The sequence below is a fragment of the Rhincodon typus genome, chromosome 17 (assembly GCF_021869965.1).
Source record: "Rhincodon typus isolate 14 chromosome 17, sRhiTyp1.1, whole genome shotgun sequence".
NCBI lineage: Eukaryota > Metazoa > Chordata > Chondrichthyes > Orectolobiformes > Rhincodontidae > Rhincodon > Rhincodon typus.
The window spans coordinates 20,411,834-20,434,578 of record NC_063348.1 but is presented as its reverse complement, the minus strand read 5'-3'; the positions used below and the strand labels follow the sequence as shown (position 1 = coordinate 20,434,578).

The 22,745-nt window shown below is 40.0% G+C and overlaps 1 long non-coding RNA gene across 2 annotated transcripts in view; it reads right to left on the bottom strand.

The window, feature by feature from the left end:
* Positions 1 to 22,745, bottom strand: part of LOC125485241 — a 94,733-nt gene that overhangs the window by 8,142 nt on the left and 63,846 nt on the right. The window contains exon 3 of one of the 2 annotated variants that reach the window (XR_007263980.1): positions 5,074 to 5,235. The exons of the other annotated variant lie outside the window; for it this stretch is intronic. This is a non-coding gene — a long non-coding RNA (uncharacterized LOC125485241). Of the gene's footprint in view, positions 1 to 5,073; positions 5,236 to 22,745 lie in introns of those variants that run through there. 2 annotated transcript variants of the gene reach the window in all.

Below are 22,745 nucleotides of genomic sequence, written 5' to 3'. Positions count from 1 at the left end.
TTATTCTTCTGGGTAGATACAATGAATAGATTATATACAGCATACATTGACTAGAATATATACAGCACAAAAAGAGGCTGTTCAGCCTTATTGGACAATGCTGGTATTTATTCTTCACTCAAGCCTGCTCTTGCTTTCCTTATCTAAATAACAGCATAACTGTCGAGCCTCTTCTTCCTCATACGGTATTTACCTTTTCCTCAAATATGTCTGCCTCAACTAATTTCCCCTACCCCAACTCTCTCATCATTCCTACTATCATGAGTTCCATATTCTCACCACTTTCTGAAAAGCAAGTTTCTTCTATATTCTCCATTCAACATTTTGGTGACTATAATATTTGAAAGAGATCTTGTAACAGATTTATATGAAATATAATTTCTAAATTTACCTTTTTACAAACTGTATTTCCCTTCTCATTCAGAATCGTGTGTGCTAAGGACACAAATACAAAATTTAGTCCATTATTCCAGCGCAATACAGGTAGTTCTGCTAAAATGTGTGTTTCGTTAATGCGAATTGGTTGTAAAGCAATTGATGACGCTGTTTGGATAATGCAAACTTTCTGCTGTACAGGTATAGTGATTTTCTGTGGCAACTTCCCCATAATGCAATTTTCTATAGCGATTTTCTATAGCGCGAGGTCAGACAAGAATGCATCTATCGCGTCACAGGAGAACTACCTGTACTGAACAAATGTAACATTGTCTGAGGTTCTTTCCTTTGTATATGCAACTAGCATGGATTTTATTGTCTGTGAGAAAGCAAGGTGCTCTGTGGTGACATTGAAGAAAGCTCTCTGCACAAATGTAACAATTGTTGTGGCATGTTCTTCAATCTTCCGAATAGTCATGAGGATTTCCAGGCATGCAGTAAACGTAATGTCAGCAAGTTGGGTTAGCAGTCAGTTACATAGAATTTTTTTCACATTTTGCTACACTGACAGGGGGAGTTTTTTGTTTTAGTCACTCATGGGATGTGGGCATTGTTGGCAAGGTCAGCATTCATTGTACATCCCTAATAAACCCAGAAAGCAGTTAGAGTCAACCATATTGCTGTGGGTCTGGAGTCACATGTAGGATAGACCAAGTAAAGACAGTAGCTTCCTTCCCTAAAGGACAGTAGTGAACCAGATGGGTTTTTCCTGACCATCAGCAATGGATTCATAGTCGTCAATAGACTTTCAGATTTTTATTGAATTCAAATTCCACCCTCCATCATGTTGGGAATCGAACTCAGGTTCCCAGGACTTTACCTGGGAATTTGGATTAACAGTCTAGTGATAATGCCAATAGGCCATCTCCTCCCTTAAATGCAATGGAAATGCAATTGCAATCAAGCCCCGCTACTCCACAAACTGTGCCATTAGTGTCAATGTGCTAAGTCAATCACCAAAAAGATCAAACTGTTTCCCTTTATTACTGTTATCCATAATAAAAGAGAATTTCACTGGGTTTTCACCAGAAATTCAAAAGTAACTTGTTTGTTATTAACAAAACACTTTTTAAACAAGTTGCAAAATTTGGTTAATAACTGAACTATCATTTGGAAATTGAATTATTTCTCCCTAATCCCAGACAAGCACATTCACACAACAAACAAGGCAATACAGCTATGTAAAGAGTATATGTTTCTTTTTAAAGAAACAAATAAATGCTGAGGGCTCATAGTTCCAACACAAAGGATAAAATAGGATGGCATCTCATGATTCCCTAAATATTCTGTTAATGAGAGCAAAATAATGAGTAAATGAGTCAAGGAAAATCTTCAAGCCAGTTCAAATTGGAAGTGTTCAGTTCAGATGGGAAGTTCGTTAGATTTTAGGTATTTAAACAAAAGTAACAATTCAGCTTTCAGAGTTTATTGAGTACTCAAAGTCTAATATTTGGAATATTTTCAAGTTCCCAGAAATATTTCATTAAGAGACACCTCTGTGCAGTTTGTCCTCTTTAAAGGTTTCATCTTGTATTTTCTGGAGGAAGAAACTTGTAGATTGCATATTTTAGAAGCTTATTAAATTTGACTCACATCCTCAAGTCACGAAAAAGCAGGAACCAACTCCAGAAGAGTATTTCTAGGCAATGTTCAACACACAAGCTCCATCTCTTCCAAACCAATTTTGTGCAGCAATTAAAGCCATAAATCTCATCTCTTGCCACTCTTAAAAACATTAATTGTCACTTTTCCAAAGTTACTTCATTTTTAAGTAATTGACAAGTGGTTCACTTCTCAAATGTCCATTCAAAACTTTGGTGAACTTTTTTAGTCCAGAATGCTCAAACAATTTCCTATTCAATTTCTTCATACTCTTTAATGATAAAAAGATATTCCCAACAACAGAAAACTAGGAAGATTAAACAAAAACTTTACCTTACTTTTCATTAAAATTTTCAGGTAACAAAATTATGGCTATTATAATTATTATGGCTAGATTTAATTGAAACTATATAATTTATATTTTTTTTTTAGAAATTACAAATATGTAAAACTTTCTGGCTTGATTGAGAAATTTGACATCCTACAAATAAAGGTTAGTGTTCCAGAGCAAGTGAGGGTGTTCAGCAATAGTTATGAAATTAATATGTTTTCAAAATCCAATTATCTCACTCAACAAGGAATAATTTTTCTTTGGTTTCTACAGTGAGACTAACAGCACAATGAGTCAATAGATTTTACATTTATTGTAATCTGACAGTGCCTCATAAGTGGAGAAATGTATCCCAAAAGTAATTTCTGGACTTCTGCATTATTTTGCATCCTTGAAGTTGCTTTCAGTAATAACAGATAAGTTCCAGCTCACATCTTCTTTGTCATCACAGAATATGAGTCAATAAACTGTGGGCCAGTTGCTTGTTTCAATTTTGTGTTAAATGTTGCATTTATATTATCAGTAGAACACTCCCAGTCCCATGCAAGCAGTACCAACCCCAATGTAAATCTATCAGTTCATTAAGACCAGGAAGTCTGAACCAATAATACAACAAATATACAAAGAAGGTTAAGAACAGAAAAGGATCCATGTGGATTGATTGGAGAGTGGTGGATAAGGGGAGGGGGAATGGTGGTGGAGGGTAACAGTTGTTGGTGTAGTGGTGGAGTAGTAGTTACTAAACTAGTACTCCAGAGATTCAGGTTAATGGTCTGGAACATGGGTTCAAATCCCACAATAGCCAATAGTGAAATTTGAATTCAGTTAGAAAAATGATAAATTGATTATTGAAACCCATTTGGTTTACTGATGTCCTTACCTGATCTGGGCCTACTGGAGCACAGTGTGTTTGATTCTTAAATGGCCTAGCAAGCCATTCAGTTTGATGGACAAGTGCTGACTCAACCAGTGACACACACATCCCATGATTTAACAAATAAAAGGGGGAAAGCAAGAAGGCTAAGCCATCAGCCCCTCAAGTTTGCTCTGTAATTCAATAAGATCATTGTTGATCTGATTGTGGCCTCAAATCCACTTGCCATGCATCTAATTCTCATTTTTGGATCTTACTATCTTGGAAGAACCTTGCAAAATGAGTTACTTGCTGAAATTTATTCTATGTGGAATAATACTCAGTAGTCACTACTTTGCAAGAAAGCATAAGAAGTCAGATGAAAGAGAAAATATTTGATGTCAGTAGAAAGGATAATATACTATGTTGACAGCTTCATTATTTCAGAAACCAGGGCCCTAAATTCTTGAGACTCACTTTCAACGGATTACAGTGCTATGTTTTTTAATGCACTAATCTGCAGGAGACAGTCTGGGCAAGCTATCATCCACACAATACAATGCACTCATGTCTTCAGTATTCCATCCTTATTCAAGGTCATCTATCACATATTTTACTGATAATAATATTGTGAAATGAGTACAATTAACTTCTGACATAAAATCAGGAAACTGCAAAAAAGGACCAAAAGAGTTTTCTCTTCTAGTTTCTGACTGAAAGAAAAATAGTATTACTGTTGTGAACTGGCACTTCGTATAATTAGTTCCAAAACTACAATTGATGACAAATAGAACTTTGGGTCTTCTTCTCAGTGGATATAAAATGCCTGAGTTTTGTAATAAGGTGATATATAAGTGGACACATTTTTATTAGCTAATGCCCTGAACTGATAATCCTCAAACTATTATTCACCTCAGTGTGTTTCTGAATTAATTTAAATTATGGTTTTTACACTTCCTAAGCTTATTGTATAGCAGGCCATCTGTTGATTGATAGCAAGGGTGAAAACATTAAAAGGAAACTGAATACCCAATCAATTTAAATCTGCTAACACATCTTTCTTATTTCTTGTTGTCATCAAGTTTCAAAAAATAAAATGTTCTGTATCTTAGTATTTCAGTTCCTGCACTCTAGTCTCACATACCAATAACCCATACACATTGCCATGGTGTCATTATTAGTCTAACATGAAATAGGTTAATGGGTGAACCAGTGTACAGTGAAGTATGGGTGTTCCTGTCAGTGCTCAGCTTACTATGTGTTGAATGGAGAAGAAGATTGGATACCTTAATTCACAAACGCAACCAGCATCATTGCAATCTGCTCACAGCCAATAATAACAAGGCTCAAAATTATTTTAATAAATGACCATAGGATTGCATTTCCAAAAAATCTCCAAGGATTTCCATCAAATTTACTAAGCATACTCTCTATGTAACTTTTGACTACTGGATACAATTTAATTTGGTGATTCTGTCTGAACAGGTTTGTCAGAGTTATGTTCCAATTGTGGCAGCTTATTCAATTTTTCACAAGATGCCATAAATGTGATTTATGTTTCTCTCACTCCTTTCCTGTGTTTCATTTTGTGGGTGTTCCTTTGTATTCTAAGACTGTAACTTCATTTCTTCTTGTAATCACAGCTTCTGTGGCACAGTTTCAAATAGTCATTCTTGCTGAAGGCAGTGATGAACCTTGTTACAGTGAATGCCATGGAGGAAGAATTGCTCTTCTTATTTTGTGAAATGAGAAAATGTACCACTGGAATTTTGGTTTCCTTACAATTTCCTGTCATGACATCCGTGGAAAACAGTAGAGACCTCTGAAGATGTCGGCTGTGTGCATTGTTTCTCCAAGCTGTCTGCAGATCTCCAACTGAAGTTATAGTCAGTGATCAATGAACCACTGTGAAAATTCTACCCCATTATTTCCTCTATTGCTGTATTACAGCATTGTTGTAAATAGGGACTGGAATCATCCTTTCCTCATTCAGTATAAGGTAACAGAAGAAAATCTGTAGAATACACAACGTACCAGTGACTGAATACTTTGACACTTTTCAGTCAATAGGAGGTAATAATCATATATTTATTTTAAAAAATAAAAGAACTGCAGATGCTGTAAATCAGAAACAAAAACAGAAATTGCAATTCCTCTGTTCTGAGGAAGAATCACTCAACCCAAAACGTTAACACCGATTTCTTTCCATAGATGCTGCCAGACTTGCTGGGTTTTTCCAGAAATTTATGTTTTTAATATATTTATTAAGATTGTATTATGGCTGATGACCCTGATTGCACTCTTTTGAAAGAGGTAACTAATGTAATGGATGGGAATTTATTTTTTGTTCTTGGGATATGGGTATTGTTGGCAAAGCTGGCATTCCTAATTGCCCTTGGGAAGTTGTGGTGAACCACCTTCTTGAAGTCTATGCAATGCAGTTACATCTATATTGCTGTAGCGGACCGATTTGCGGAATCCTGATCAAGTGACAGTGAAAGAATGTGACTTAGTTACGAGTCAGGATAGTGAGTGACTTAGAAGTGAACTTTCAAGATGGTGGTGCTCCCTTGCATCGTCTGGCCTTCCGATTCAAGGTGGCAGAAGTCACTAGGTTAGAAGGCACTATATTAGGAACATGGGCAAAAACATCTCTGAATGTTAATCATCCAAACTTCCAGAAGCATTTAATGAAATCCATGATAAGAGATTGTTAGTTAAAGTTGAAGCGCATGGAATTGAAGACAAATTGTTTACCGGGTTAAGGAATTGGCTTAGCCACAAGTGACAAAATTTAGGACAGTTAATCTAGTTGGCAGGATGTGATTTGAGGTGTCTACAAGGTTCTGTTTAGGGCCTCAGCTATTCAGTGCATTGGCTAATGATTTAAATGGTGGGATAGAAAGACACATATCCAAATCTGCCAATGACATAAAAAAGACACTACTGCAAGCAGCATAGAGGCAAAGGTTGAATTGAAGAGATATTGAGAGATTCAGAAAATGGGCAAAAGCCTATGGCAAATGAATTTCAATATAAGCAAATGTGAGGTCAGCAACTTGGGACCTAAATGAATGGAACAGGGTACTTCGTAAATGGAGAATAGCTAGAAGCTGTGACCATTAGAAGACACTTGAGTTCAGGTATGTAGATCATTAGAATAGTATCATTTGGATTAGAAAATAATCAAGAAAGCTAATGGAATGCTGGCCTTTCTTCCCACAGAACTAAAATGTACATGGAAATCATACTTCAGCTATACAAAGCTTTGGTCAAATTAGACCAGGAATACAATGAGCAATTCTGGGCAATGCAGCTATGCAGCATCTTGGAATACAGCTCAGAATTACTAGAATGATAACTAGACACTAAGGCCTAGATTTTAAATGGAGATGGCCGTCCCATCCGCAAGCTGGAAAAGTTGGAGATGGATCCCGGAAGCCATGACTGGAGTTTAGGTTATTGTCTGAGTCTGAGGTGTCTATCTTAGTGTGGGAGGATTTCCCAGATCCAAAACAACTCTTTGTATCACTTGCATTTATGATCTTGATTTCTTTTTGCCCTCAGATATCTTACAGCTGATTCTATGATTATGCCTGGAAGCAGTACTGTATTAGTTGAAGATTAAAATTAAATTCTACAAAGCTGTTGACCTTACTGGCCCTCTGTATTGCAGAAAAACCTAGCTCTGCAATAGTTGGATCACCAAAGACACCTGAGGGTCATCGAATGCATGAGTAAGGAGCTAAGTCATGATGATGTCTGTACAAGAGGGAACCAGGAGCAAAGTGCTAAAACCAGTAACCTGACGCCTTGCCTTTCTACACCTGCAAGGTCAGTTTATATAAAAGCAAAATACTGCAGATGCTGGAAATCTGAAATAAACACAGAGAATGCTGGAGAAACTCAGCAGGCATGGCATCTGTGGAGAGAAACAGAGTTAACGTTTCAACTCTGACATGAAGCTTCTTCAGAGCTTATTTGTATCCATAAAGCTCCATTCCACAAGCAGAAATTATTTTTTGATGTTGCAGGAAAGGCAGTTTACTTTTTCAGGATATTAAAAGGATTTGTTTTTGTTCATGAAGTATGCAGGATGTGCAGATTCTTGTTTGAGGTTTGACAGGCAACTAGATTTATTATCCATTTTCTATCAATCTAATCTGAAAGAGGGAATGGAAGTTGGCAATGGAGGGGGTTTTTTATCCCTGTTCTAGAGTTAGATCAGGACCTGATTGCTGGTTCATGTTGTCAATTTTGCATCATTGCACAGTGGTTGTATTATTGCATTCCAAGTATAGTTAGATTACTATGTAATATAGCAGCATGAGAGGTTGAATCTTATATCCTTTTAGCTGTGGGTTGCATTGGGCTTTTTGGAAGAATTACAGCCCAGCATGATTGTTTACCATATCTCACCAAACATGCCTTATTAATCACCTACACCACATTTACAGAATCTCTCATATCCAATTCTAGCCCCATTTTACTACACGCTGTTCCTAGAACAATTTGCCACTTGACATTTTACAAAATACCAGGATCCCAGATGCCGGTGCCGTATTTAAAGGCCACTATACAATTGGATGAACACTGGCACTGCCATCCCAAAGCTGCCCTGCTCAGTCAAGGACAGAGTCTAAGCCCATCTGAGAAAGGAAATTTGGAGTCACAATTCTCTTTGTATGGTAGTCTTTTTGTGATTTATGCACAAATTCTCCCAAAACTCTGTGCTGTCACTTTCTGTACTCTCTCTCCACTAAAAAGAATTTAACTCCTCTATTCTTCCTGCCAAAGTGTATGAACTCACATTTTGCCACATTATATTCCATCTGCTAAGTTTTTGCCCATTCACTTAGCCTGAATGTATCTCTTTGCAGACTCTCTATCAGCTTGTTTTCCCATCTATTTTTGTATCATGCACAAACATGGCTATAGAACATTCATTTTCTTCATCCAAGTCATTAACATATATTGTAAATAATTCGGGCCCCATACTGATCTCTATGGCTCTCCATTATTACAGATCGGCTTGAAAATGCTCCCCCTTTATTCCAAGTCTTTGATCTCTATTTGTAATCCAATCTTCTACCCATGGTAATATAATATCTCCAATGTCATGGGCTGTTATGTTATTAAGTAGCCAAACATAGCATCATAGAATCGAATTACAGAAACCCTACAGTGCAAAAGGAGGCTATTTGGCCTGTCATGTCTGTGCCAACCCTCCAAAGAGCATCCCACCCAGCTCCACCCCCCATCCCATCCCCATAACTCCACATGGGGTTTTTACCATGGCTAACCCACCCAACCTGTGTGTCCCTGCACACCATGGGCAATCTTTAGCATTGTCAATCTACCTCACCTTCCCATCTTTGGACTGTGGAAGGAATCCAGAACACCTGAAGGAAACCTACATGGACATGGGGAGAATGTGCAAACTCCACACAGTCGCCTAAGACTGGAATCAAACCTGGCACCTTGGGCCCCTGGCACTGTGAGGTAGATCATGCTGCCCAGTATATGTGGTACCTTATTAAACAAATTCTGGAAATTTAAATATATTACATTCATGGTTTTCCCTCTATCTATCCTGCTTGTTACCTCTTCAAAGAATTCTAAGAAATAGGTCAGGCATGATTTCCCCTTCTTGAAGCCATGCTGACTTTGCTTGGTCATATTCTTTATTTCTAAATGCTCCGCTATTACATCCTTCATAGTAGAATCTTGCATTTTCCCAAAAGGGGTTAAGCTAAATAAGCCCACAGTTCTGTGCTTTTGTTTGTCTCCTTCCATTTTTAAATAAATGTGTGACATTGGCAGTTTTACAATCCTCTGGGACTTTTCCAGAATATAAGAATTCTTAGAAGATTACTAGCAGTACATTCACCATCTCTATAACTACTTCTTTTAATATCCTAGAATGGATCCCATTAAATCCAGGGAACATATCAGTCTTTAGCACCATCATTTTCCCTGATTTTTTTTTCTATTGATAGTCATTCTATTTATTTGTTCTCCTCCTTTGCCCTTAATATTTTAGTATTTTGGAATGGTACGTAGTGCCATCTTGATGATGAAGAAGAATGAACAGAAGTGCTATAAAAAAGGACAATGACCTTCTCGGTTCTGCCAGCATATGTACAACATTCTTGATCCTGCTATATCACAGTCACTCTTTCTCTGCTACTGCACTCCATTCTGACCAAGGCTCAAGCTCTGTAATTTTCAATACTTTCTGCAGTATTATGTGGATTGGCTATGGCCTAGTGGTATTAATGCCAGTCTGTAAATCCACAGAGACTAAGGTGATATCTTGGGGACTTGGGTTCAAGTTCCACCACGGGAGGTGGTGGAATTAAAATTCAACAACTCTGGACTTAAGAGAATGTAATGTTGATCATTGATGATCAATGGCCAGAAAAACCCATCCAGTTCACTAATGTCCTTTAGGGAGGGAAACTGTCATCCTTACCAGGTCTGGCCTATATGTGACTCCAGACCCACAGCAATGTGGTTAACTCTTAAATACCTTTTGGGCAATTAAGGATGAGCAATAAATGTTTGCCTTACTTGCTTTTGCTCAATAAGATGATTTAACCTTACATGGCTTTTGCACTGCCAACACACTTACCCAGGATACCTCACCATCTTTCGCCAATCTGCACCAGCACTAATGGCCATGCCACCCACTTTCATTTCACTCAATCCCTCCCTTTCTCTCATTTCAGGAGAAGGCAGCTCATAAGGGCTAAAAGGACATGGACAAGTGAAGGGGTGCTTGACATTTGGAGTCTCAGCTCCTATGAAGAGAGAATCCTGGCCCTCACAGGAGAAGGCCAGGCCCACTCTTGTGGATGCCAATACATCCATGTCTCACCAACTGAGTGAGTGCCACTCTTCATTTCATTGCAACTTTTACAGTAACCCCACTGTCAGTCTCAACAGCTGCACACCACTTCTAACCACCTGACATGATGCCCTTTCTCATTCTCTCTCTCCCTCTCCTGTCTTGCACAGTGAAACTGCTGGCATCCCCAGAAACTGTATCTGAGGCCTCGGTAGTCTCGTCCTCAGAGGAAGCATCAACAAGACTGCCTTCTGCACTCCCCACACTAGCCCCGATACTGATGTGGCTGTGGGCACATTAACCTTATAAGGTCTGGTAGCACAATCTGGTGAGCACCTCACTGCAGTGGGTCCAAAGCACATTGAGGAAAAAATGTTCCGTTCCACTGGAACTTGGAGGACTGCTAGAGAGCAGGCACCTGCTCAGCCCCTTCTGACAGCATCAAACAGGGGCTTCATCTATATGCACAGGGAGGAACAAGGGCAGCAGACAGGTACATGGGACACAGCGGCTCTCATTGCCCAGAAGCTGCAGACGTGCAGCGAGTCATCTGGCCTAGAGTCAGAGATTCAAGGATGCTCAGCAAATATTGTGCATTGTTACACAAATTAAGCAACTATGCATTTCTTAGGTTATCCATTAGATTCTACAATATTAGCTTCAGTTGATAGAGCATTAATGTTGATTTCTGTCAGTTGGCATTGAAAGGTACAAATACACACATTTTAATTTTGCAGGTCAAGATCATTTATCGGCATTTTATGTTTTGAATCCTATCAAATGAAAGAGAGTTTAATAAATTAATTACTTAAATAACAAAAGCATTTTACTTCCAACCCACTGGCCCACAGGAGTTTCATACTTGTCATATAATCATTAACTCTGTTTGAAGACTGGAAATGTCAATCAATCAATGTAAATAAAGGTAATAATATTGCATGTTTTGGCATATTCACTGTTCAAATGGTTTGAGTCATCTGGCAGAAATGATAAAAAAAATCAAGCAGCCTGATTGACAGCTGTACAGCAAACTTTGTGAGAAGAGGCCAGATTAAAGGTTCAGTGTAGTCCTTTCATGGCTAGCTCTGGAGTTTGAAGTTTCTATTGTGGTCCTAGAACGAAGAACAAAAAATTACAGCACAGGAACAGGACCTTCGGCCCTCCAAGCCTGCGCCGATCCAGATCCTCTATCTAAACCTGTTGCCTATTTTCCAAGGATCTGTATCCTTCTGCTCCCTGCCCATTCATGTATCTGTCTAGGTACATCTTAAATGGCGCTATCATGCCCGCCTCTACCACCTCCGCTGGCAACACTCCTGCGTAAAGAACTTTCTACGCATATCTCCATTAAACTTTTCCCCTCTCACCTTGAAATCGTGACCCCTAGTAATTGAGTCACCCACTCTGGGAAAGAAGCTTCTTGCTATCCACCCTGTCTATACCTCTCATGATTTTGTAGACCTCAATCAGGGCCCCCCTCAACCTCTGTCTTTCTAATGTAAATAATCCTAACTACGCAACCTCTCTTCATAGCTAGCACCCTCCATACCAGGCAACATCCTGGTGAGCCTTCTCTGCACCCTCTGCAAAGCATCCACATCCCTTTGGTAATGTGGCGACCAGAACTGTACGCAGTATTCCAAATGTGGTCGAACCAAAGTCCTATACAGCTGTAACATGACCTGCCACCTCTTGTACTCAATACTCTGCCCGATGAATGAAAGCATGCCTTATGCCTTCTTGACCACTCTATCGACCTGCGTTGCCACCTTCAGGGTACAATGGACCTGAACACCCTGATCGCTCTGTGCATCAATTTTCCCCAGGGCTTTTCCATTTACCGTATAGTTCGCTCTTGAATTGGATCTTCCAAAATGCATCACCTCACATTTGCCTGGATTGAACTCCATCTGCCATTTCTCCGCCCAACTCTCCAATCTATCTATATTCTGCTGCATTCTCCGACAGTCCCCTTCACTATCTGCTACTCCACCAATCTTAGTGTCATCTACAAACTTGCTAATCAGATCATCTACACCTTCCTCCAGATCATTTATGTATATTACAAACAACAGTGGTCCCAACACGGATCCCTGTGGAACACCACTGGTCACAGTTCTCCGTTTTGAGAAACTCCCTTCCACTACAACCCTCTGTCTCCTGTTGCCCAGCCAGTTCTCTATCCATCTAGCTAGTACACCCTGGACCCCATGCGACTTCACTTTCTCCATCAACCTACCATGGGGAACCTTATCAAACGCCTTACTGAAGTCCATGTATATGACATCCACAGCCCTTCCCTCATCTATCAACTTTGTCACTTCCTCAAAGAATCCTATCAAGTTGGTAAGACATGACTTTCCCTGCACAAAACCATGCTACCTATCACTAATAAGCCCACTTTCTTCCAAATGTAAATAGATCCTATCCCTCAGTTTCTTCTCCAGCAGCTTCCCCACCACTGACGTCAGGCTCACCGGTCTATAATTACCTGGATTATCCTTGCTACCCTTCTTAAACAAGGGGACAACATTAGCAATTCTCCAGTCCTCCGGGACCTCACCCGTGCTCAAGGATGCTGCAAAGATATCTGTTAAGGCCCCAGCTTTTTCCTCTCTCGCTTCCCTCAGTAGCCTGGGATAGATCCCATACGGACCTGGGGACTTGTCCACCCTAATGCCTTTTAGAATACCCAACACTTCCCCCCCCCGCCTTATGCCAACTTGACCTACAGTAATCAAACATCTATTCCTCACCTCAACATCATGTCCCTCTCCTCGGTGAATACCGACGCAAAGTACTCATTTAGAATCTCACTCATTTTCTCTGACTCCTCGCATAAATTCCCTCCTTTGTCCTTGAGTGGGCCAAACCTTTCTCTACTTACCCTCTTGCTCCTTATGTACGAATAAAAGGCTTTGGGATTTTCCTTAACCCTGTTTGCTAAAGATATTTCATAACCCAATTCTATTTGGATTTTATGGGTGACTAGACCAGCAATTATTTTGCTGGTGCCAGAGAGACTCTGCAGAAACAATAAAGTGCTGGTAAGATTCTGACTTATTCAAAGTGAAATTGCCATCATCATATGCTCAGATTATTTATTTATTTATAGATCACATATAAAAGCAAAATTTGCAGTTACTCTAAGTATGTGAGTATTATGTATTTGTCTAATGAATTGTAGTCTGAGGTGAGTTTTGGCATTATATATATATATTCACAGGAAGAAGGACATTATATGGGATCACTTTCCAATATGCCAGTGTGGAATAACAATTTTTTTCTGTTTGATTCTTTGGCCTTATTTATCCAAATATTGGGCAGATAAAGGCACAATCCAATCATAGCGGGCACAAGTCTACTTACAACAGCAGCAGCAATGTTGGAGCTAAATGAGACACCGAGCATAAAACACAGAAATATATTCGAATCATTGCAGAAACAGGAGATTGTGCCCATTCAACCAGTAACATTGATCCTTTTCCTCATTAAGGTATGCCCAACATTTCTCCAGCTGTACCAGCAACATGCTTGCAAATGGAATGCAAATTTAATGCACAATGGGAAAATCTTACAAAGTTATAACCATCTATATAGACAGAACAGATGATAAGAAATAATTACACCTGGAGTTATATTAATAATTAAGGCTTCAAAAGTCTATTATGCTTTTTCTTAAACCAGGATGTACTATCCTTTACCATTTCCTTTTTCATAGCCAGATCTTTTACATACCTGTTAAGCTGTAAAAAGAAAGGTTATGTCCCTCATAGGGAAGATATTGGTGTAATTTATTTCACACCTGACATAGAAAGCAGCTTGGCATTGCTTGCATCTCTGATTCCGAATGCATATTGGGTCACTTTCACACTTCAGACTAGTAATCATTCTTTCCATTTAGCATTGCTATACATTTGCAAGACATAGAGAGATCAATAACTTTTCAGTTTATCCAAGCACAGTTTGACAAGTGAAACTATTAATAATTTTGTTGGAATGAGGGTTACCGACAATAGCTTACATCAAAGGAAGGTCATGTAAGATGTTAATGATGAGAATGAACATTGAATTCATGAAGAAAACAATTGGGGTAATCACTGGGGCAATCAAAAGGCACTCATTTTTGAGTAACTCCAATGTGTTACTAACAATTACAGTTGTATTCAGTCAGCTCAGAGTTGAACACAAAACTCTGTTGCTACATTTCATACCAAAATATTTTGATGCAATGGAAACCTCTTTTTAAACGTAATAAATTTTAAGCAAAGAAAACTGCACTCTCGATTAAATGGGGACAGCTGCTGTATTACCTTAGATATTCAGAATGGATGCTTTACATTACAGTGTACATAATAAGTTTTTCGCAGAAGTGACCTCCAAATTAAGAGCCCAAATGTGGAGATTTTCACCTTACTTGAGCAGCAATATGGTTGTGAGATGCCCTTCTTTTTATAAAAACATTTTCACATTGAGTTTATCCTCCATCATGCTGTAGGGCATTATCACTGTCCTAAATGGAATAGACTTTGATCAGACCTAGAAACTGAAAACTGGGCATCCATGAGGCACTGTGGCCATGAGTAACAGCAAAATGTTACTGAATGACAATCCGCAGCCTTGTGATCACAGCAGATCCTCCACTGTACTGTTGCCATCAAGAGGAGATTAATCCTGGTTCAATGGAGAATGCAGAGGGTATGCCAGAAGCAACAGCCTAAAAATGACACATCAGCCCAGTGAAATGACAACAGAGCTGTACTTGCATGTTAAACAGCCTAAACTGTGCACAACAGATAAGACTAAGGGACCCCACAACCTAAGGGTCAGATTTTGCCTCTGAAGTCCTGTCACATTCTGTCATGAATACTGTGAACAACAAAACAATTAACCAGAGGATGAGAACCAAAAGAACTGTGGATGCTGTAAATCAAAAACAAGAACAAAAGTTGCTGGAAAATCTCAGCAGCTCTGGCAGCCTCTGTGAAAAGAAAACATTTCGGGTCTGGTGACCCTTCCTCAAAACTGATGGCAGCAAGGAAAATATCAGATTATATGCAGAAGACAGGGTGGGGAGGGGGGTGGGTAAGGAGTAAACAATAGTAGAGCCCACAGAGAGAAAAGAATAGTTGGACAGATAAAGGAGTGGATAACAATCTGGCTAGGAGGGTGAATAGCTGTTAATGGTGACTGTTAATGGTTAACAATGGGTAGGGTGTAATGACAGACTATGTGATAACAAGGCCTGGTATGTGCTGTAGTGGGCTAACACATACAATTTGCCTTCTTTACCGCCATGCTTACCTTCAGTGACTGGTGCACAAGGACACCCAGGTCCTGCTGCACACTCCCCTCTCCCAATTTACAGCCATTCAGGTCGTAATCTACCTTCTTGTTTTTGCTTTTGAAGTGAATAACCTCACATTTATCCAAACTATACTGCATCTGCCATTGATTTGCCCGCTCACCCAACCTGTCAAGATCATGCTGAAGGATCTCTGCATCCTCATCACAGTTCACCCTCCCACCCAACTTGGTATCACCTGCAAACTTGGAGATGTTACGTCTTGTTCCCTCATCCAAATGATTAATATATGTTGCGAATAGCTTGGGTCCCAGCACCGATCTATGTCTGCCAATTTGAAAAGCACCATTAATTCCTACTCTTTGTTTCCTTTCTGCCAACCAGTTTCCTATCCATCTCAATACACTTCTCCCAATCCCATGCACTTTAATCTTGCACATTAATCTCTTATGTGTGACTTTGTCAAACGCTTTCTGAAAGTCCAAATATACTACATCAACTGGCTCCCCCTTGTCAACTCTACTAGTTACATCTTCATAGAACTCCAACAGATTTGTCAAGCATGATTTCCCCTTCATAACTCCATGCTGACTGTCTGATATTGCCATTGCTTTCTATAAAATCCTTGACAATGGATTTGAAAATTTTCCCCACTACTGATATTAGGCTCACTGGTCTATAATTCCCTGTTTTCTCTCTACTCCCTTTCGAATATTAGAGTGACATTAGCCACCCTCCAATCTGCAGGGACTGTTCCAGAGTCTATAGAATTCTGGAAGATGACCACCAATGCATCCACTATTTTTAGAGCTACTTCCTTAAGTACTCTGGGATGTGGATTATCAGGCCCTGGGGATTTATCCACCTTCAATCCCAACAATTTTCCCAGCACCATTTCTCTACTAGTATTGATCTCCCTCAGTTCTTCCCGCTCAGTAATTCTTGCATCTTCCAACAATTCCGGTATCTGATTTGAATGCTCTTTTGTGAAGACAGAACCAAAGTATGTATTCAGTTCCTCAGCCATTTCTTTGTCCCCTATTATACATTCCCCGTTTCTGTCTGTAGGGAACTTACATTTGTCTTTACCAATCTCTTTCTCTTCAGGTACCAATAGAAACTCTTAGTGTCAGTCTTTATGTTCCCTGAAAGCTTACTTTTGTACTCTATTTTCCCCTTCTTAATCAGTCCCAAGGTCCTTCTTTGCTGAATTCCAGCTACTTCCAATCGTCAGACTTATTTTTTTTTTGGCAAATCTGTATGCTTCTTCCTTGGATTATATACTATCTCTTATTTCCTTTGTAAGCCATGGATCAGCCCTCTTACCCATTTTGCTTTTGCGACAGACAGGAATAAACAGTTGTTGCGGTTCCCCCATGCGTCCCTTGAATGTTTGCCATTGCCTACCGACTGTCATCCTTTTAAGTAACTCTCACCAATCTATCAAGGTCAACTCACACTTCACATCCATGTAGTTTCCTTTATTGAGGTTCAGCACCCTAGTCTCTGAATCAACAACCTCACTCTCCATTTTGATAAAAAATTCTATGTTATGGTCGCTCTTCCCCAAGGGGTCTCGCACAGCTAGATTGGCAATGATTCCCTTCTCTTACACAGTAACCAGTCTAAGATGGCTGGCTCTCCAATTGGTTCCTCCACGTATTGGTCAAGAAAACCATCCAATATACACTCCAGGAATTCCTTCTCTGTGGCATCGTGACTAATTTGATTTGCCCAATCTATGCGCAGATTAAAATCACCCATGATCACTGATATTCCCATATCACATGCATCTCTAATTTCCTGTTTAATGCCATTCTTGACATCACCACTGCAGTTTGGGGGTCTATATATGACACCTACTAATGTTTTCTGCCCCTTGGTAATTCTCAACGCTACCCATATATTGTCAGAGCTAATATCCTTTCTCACTATTGTGTTAACTTCCTCTTTAACCAGCAATGCCGCTCCACCACCATTTCCTTTTTGCCTGTCCTTCCTAAATACTGAATACCCTGGGACAGTTCCCATCCCTGGTCACACTGCAGCCATGTCTCCATAATCTCAATTATATCGTACTAGTTTACATCTATCTGCACGATTAGTTCATCCACTTTATTGCAGATGCTCCGCGCATTAAGGCACAAAACCTTTAAGCTTGTCCACAAACACAAACAGTGTTTGTCTCCTCCTTATTTTTCTCAATAGCCCTTCTTGAATCTTGTCTTTGGTTTCTCAGCCTATCACTTTTCTTATTCCCTTTTCTAGCTTTTGTTTTTGTCCTAGCTGCTCATGTTTGGCATGTAGACCACAGCTCATGTTCCTCAGACTTGATGTAATTCTTAGATGCCTTGCATCGATAGATTTTAGCAGCTCTTCTGTCAACTTCTTTAAGATAATTTCTCTATTTCCTTCATACAATATGTCATTTGGACTGGAAGACCTATCATCATAATGCAAGATCTATTCTGCCATGAATCTGCTTTAGCTCTTGATTCACAAACTTGGCATGCCTGCACAGACCAATTGCTCTGGACACTCACCTCATTGCCTTTTCAAGCACCCTGTTTTATGTGTCAACATAACAGTGTGTTCAACCTGAGGACTTTATAGAAGTGAAGCTTAAGACATCCATCTACAAGCTATGTACTTCATATTGGAGTTCTCATGACTACAGCAGTCTAGAAGTAACATTTGAACATGATTGCATTTCAATCCAAACATATTAGTTTGAATTCTATTGTGAAAGTTCTAAATTTAAATTTTCGAACAGCCCAATTTTAATTAGAGAAATTTTGAAAACTGAACAGTTTGGAGACATTATGTTCATTAAACAAATACGTCAACATAATGTCTTTGGACTACTTAGTCCAATTTCAGGTGCAATTGAAAATAGTTAATGGAGTCATCACAATGAAAATGATACCATAATGTCAGGTAAAACTCATTATGTCTTTTTTTAGGAATAGTACAATCAATTCGCTAGTGTCAGAGAAATCTTCCCCATTAGTAGATTGTATTCAGTCGCTAGTTACTTTTCAGTCAATGTCAGTTGTACTAAAGTTAGACATTCTCATTAGTTGTGATCAAAGGCTCAGCTTCAGGCTAACAGCCTTCAAACTTCAGTAATACAGAAACAAAATAATGCAAACGCTGTAAATGTGAAAGGGCTAGAAAACTCAATAGGTCATTCTGCACTGGTAGAAAGGAACAGAGGTAACATTTCAGGTCAATGGCCTTTCATGAGAACTAAAGCTAGAAAAAGTTTTTAAGCCTATAATAAAGGGTGAGGGGACATGGAGAACAAAGGAGAAGGTTACAACACGGCAAAAGCCAGGGAGGATTAAGATTTCTTGATGCAATAGTCAAACAGAGAGGATGGTAATTCATATAGTAATGATACATAAATTGTGTCTAAATGAGGTCTGATTGCCACATAAACACCATCTAAATGCAATATGAAGATATAAAGAAACAAACAATGTTAATCCAACAAATCCAAAAAAGACAATACCCACAGATTAAGATGAAGACAGGCGTTATGAGCTAAAGAGATTGGACTCAATATTGATTGTAGAAGCTGTACAGTACCAAGCTGAAAGATATTTTGCTAGGCATCTTGTCTGTTATTAGTCAGAACTGTGTCCCTAAGTTGGTCAGGGGTGTGGACACAGTCAGTCCTGGGAAAGCAGAATGAACGTTTTGAGGAAGGTAACAGGGGTCATTGCTGCAGTAGCGAGATAAAGAGACCCAGTAGGAATTTGAGGCAGCAACCTGGTGTGCTGGGGGACAAGGACAGTGAAGCAAAATTTCAATGTATAAGGGAAGAGCCAACTGTGTACAGTGGCACACAGAATGTTGTGAGAAATGGGGTGGGAGGTGGTCACCATCACTGTGTCTCGACAGCACGAGTGTGCAGCAATATGGTGGGAAGGTCAACTGTTGTAATGGGGCTCAGGAGGTAAAGAAGAATGTTGGAACCTAAATTCGACCGGTTGGGTGGGAACAAGTAGAAATTCAGTAGAGATTGGTTGTCCAGTGAATGCTGGGTAAGTAGTGACATAAATGTTCGGTGTGGGAATCTGACAAGTAAGCCAAGCTGGTACTAGAATGCAACTTGCATTGGCTTCTACAATCTGACAGTTGCTAAATGCAGCCTACAAATGGATAATAGCTGTAACCATGCTCAGAGTGAATGCTGTCAGTGTGTGTTTTCGGGTGAAAAATGCATATTCTACTTCTAAACATTGTGAGGTCCTTCAAGGGACAATTGCGTCGATCATGTACAAGCAGAGTGCAGGTTAAAATTGTGTATCATCGAGCATGTGAAATGCATGTAGTGTTCAACTGTGTGGTCGTAAACAAGGTTGACTATGTGATTGGACCATATAGATTGCAGATAAATATCTCTGAAGCAGAAGTAATCACAGCCTTAAAAGAGGCAACTACAGGCCACAATGTACACAACTAAAGCAAGATCCCTGAGGTGCACATGGAGGCACAGGACTGATTCCTCGCTACCTGTACTGTAAGTACCATGCAAGGCTCCCTTATATGCAATGATGCCTTTTGTGGCTGACGTGAGGCTAGGAGGAAAAAACTCCTGTACTGATGTAGTACTTACAATCTCCTATTATATGTTTGCGGCCTAACTTGTGCTGCTTCATTGGAATAAGGTCCAGTGCCAAAGTTCCGAGAAGAATCACCCCATGGCTCTCCTTGTCAGAGTGCTCCATGTTCCAATAGATGACAGAATATGTTAAGCAATCATTTGTAAGCAATGCAAATGCTGACTGCTCTCATTGCTTTGTTTCTCATGTTCCCACATAGGTTCATTGCAAGTATGACTGATGGATCCAGCTACAACAGGGCTGGTTGTCACTGTTGCTGCAATGTAATGAAGTCGAAAAGAAAGGGAAGAGGAACAGATGTATCATCAAGATCAGGACCAGCAGTAACCTGCAGCACACCCTGAACAGCCTCCACATGAAGAAATCACAGCCGAAGGTCACTTCAGGTCGTTCAGAAGGCGCAGGTGAGACAGGGTCTTCCATTCTTATTGCCAATTCCTCTGAATGAGTGAGGCATAGCATCGTCACTGGCTGAGGGCATCTCTGGACAGAATTGCTGAACTCTGCTATCTGTTGGAGCAGGGCCTGTGACCGGGAGGTATGAGTAGCCATCCTATTCTGTTGACCATTAAGGTGACAGCTGTATTGAACCTTTATGCAATTGGCTCAATTCAGTGAGCCGCTGAGAACCTTCGTGGGTTTCTCAATCATCCACCTGTAAATGTATTGAGACTTTGGTTGATGCCATTTGTGCCTCATCACACCACTTCACCTGATTTCTCTGTGCCAAGGTCAGTGCTGCAGCTTGGGCAGTAGGCTTCAGCAACATAGCTGCTTCCTCTAAGTGCGGTACAATGATAGATAGTCCATACATCATGTTGATAAGGCCATATTACAATGCAGCTGAATTCATCAATAGAAAAGAATTATATTCCATTAAACTGCACATGATCCGTGATCATCAGTGCTCAGTAACCTGGAGGTAACCACAATGTTTACATCCTTGGGATATTTTGTGTCCTGGTTGAGCATGGTTGATGACTCTCTCATGCAATGACCTGAATTAGGCGATGCACGGGTACAGTACAGCCCATTCTTCGAATTGGGCCATGGTGGAGTTTACAAAGGCCTGTTGAAGATTAGATTCTACTCCTTGTATTGGTCTGGTGGGGCCTTGCCGTATTCTCCAAGACAGAGTGTGCCGCATAATCCTAGCATGCTGTGATCTGTACAACTGAAGTAGGCAATGAGGCGACGTGACAGATTCTGATGTACTATAAGAGTGAGAACAGTCTTCTGAGGAAGAAGATCAAGCAATGAGCAGAAATAACATCACCTAATGCATGATAAAACACAGCAGCATCAGGTACTACAAGCCAGACAGGGCTTAATTGACACTCAGTTCCAGTAGGTGAGAGCTGTGGGCAGTGATCATTCACTGACTGACTGTAAAATTGTTAGTGCTCAACATACAAGCAGTTAGTTTCTGTTCCAAGAGGTAAATGCAGCATCTGTTTTTGCTTGATTCCTGTGCACTTGTTTACAAATGAAAGTGAATGTTTTGAGGTGACTAAAGGCTTTCCTGAAAAGTGATAGTCCCACATTAAGATGCAGGGCCACAGTGGGGATTGGGAAAAGAGTAGCACTGAGTTAGAGAGGGCTGTAAGATGGGATATAACCAAGGAGAGATGTACTGTGTAGCCTGCTGTTTATCAGTGATTGGAGGAATGAGAAGTTGTACGTGCGAAGACGTGTGAGCCTTGTCAGCCATGTGCGGTGAGATTTATGGTTACTGTGCCATTATGTGCATGGTGAAGGACAAGTCTAGACTGTCGGTGTTTAACTGGGTGAATAGCTGGACTTTCCGTCATGACACTGGTACCAGGGATACACCTGGCAATGGCATGTACATCTGGTTATGGCAAGTAGGAGAATTGGACTATTACCAAACAAGAGCAGAATCATGGGAGGGTATAGGTAGCTAATGGGCCAAGTTGGAGATGATTATGGATGAAAACTCATTAAGACTCACAGAGAAAAACCTTCCATGATACTCAATAAAAATGACACTGTGCAAACATATGGGAAGATTCTGCCCACTATTTTTAAACTGAAACAAGCGCACTGATTGCCACAGTTTGAATTATTATGTATTCTGTGTCCCACTGTATTGGAACGGAAGTGCAAGGTGGACAATTTGAAGACCCCACCAGATGTAATATACCCCTGGAAATGCTTTTGTTTCCTGCCTTATCAAAATACATGTATTCACAGTATTCAATCGTGGAGGAATGAAGCATTCAGAAGTCAATTGCTTAGAAAAAGACTTTGATTTTCTTGAGATAATGGTACACTATTAAGCTAATCAAAGCTACCATTTGAAAAGATAATGGGATTTTTGAACTAGGGATGGCAACTAAAGCGAAGTCATGCGACTAACCAAGCTTTGTGTATGAGAAAAAAAACTGCAGATGCTGGAATTCAAGGTAGACAAACAGGATGCTTCTCTTCTTCAGGAGGGTAATACCTGAAACATTGACTACTCCTTTCCTCCAAATGCTGCCTGGCTTGCTAGTTTCTTCCAGTTTCCTGTTTGTCTACAGGGAGATAGTAGGAACTGCCAATGCTGGAGTCAGAGATAACACAGTGTGGAGCTGGAGGAACACAGCAGGCCAGGCAGCATCAGAGAAACGGGAAAGCTGACATTTCCGGTCAGGAACCTTCTTCAGATTTCAGAAGGGTCCCAACACAAAACGTCAGCTTTCCTGTTCCTCTGATGTTGCCTGGCCTGCTGCGTT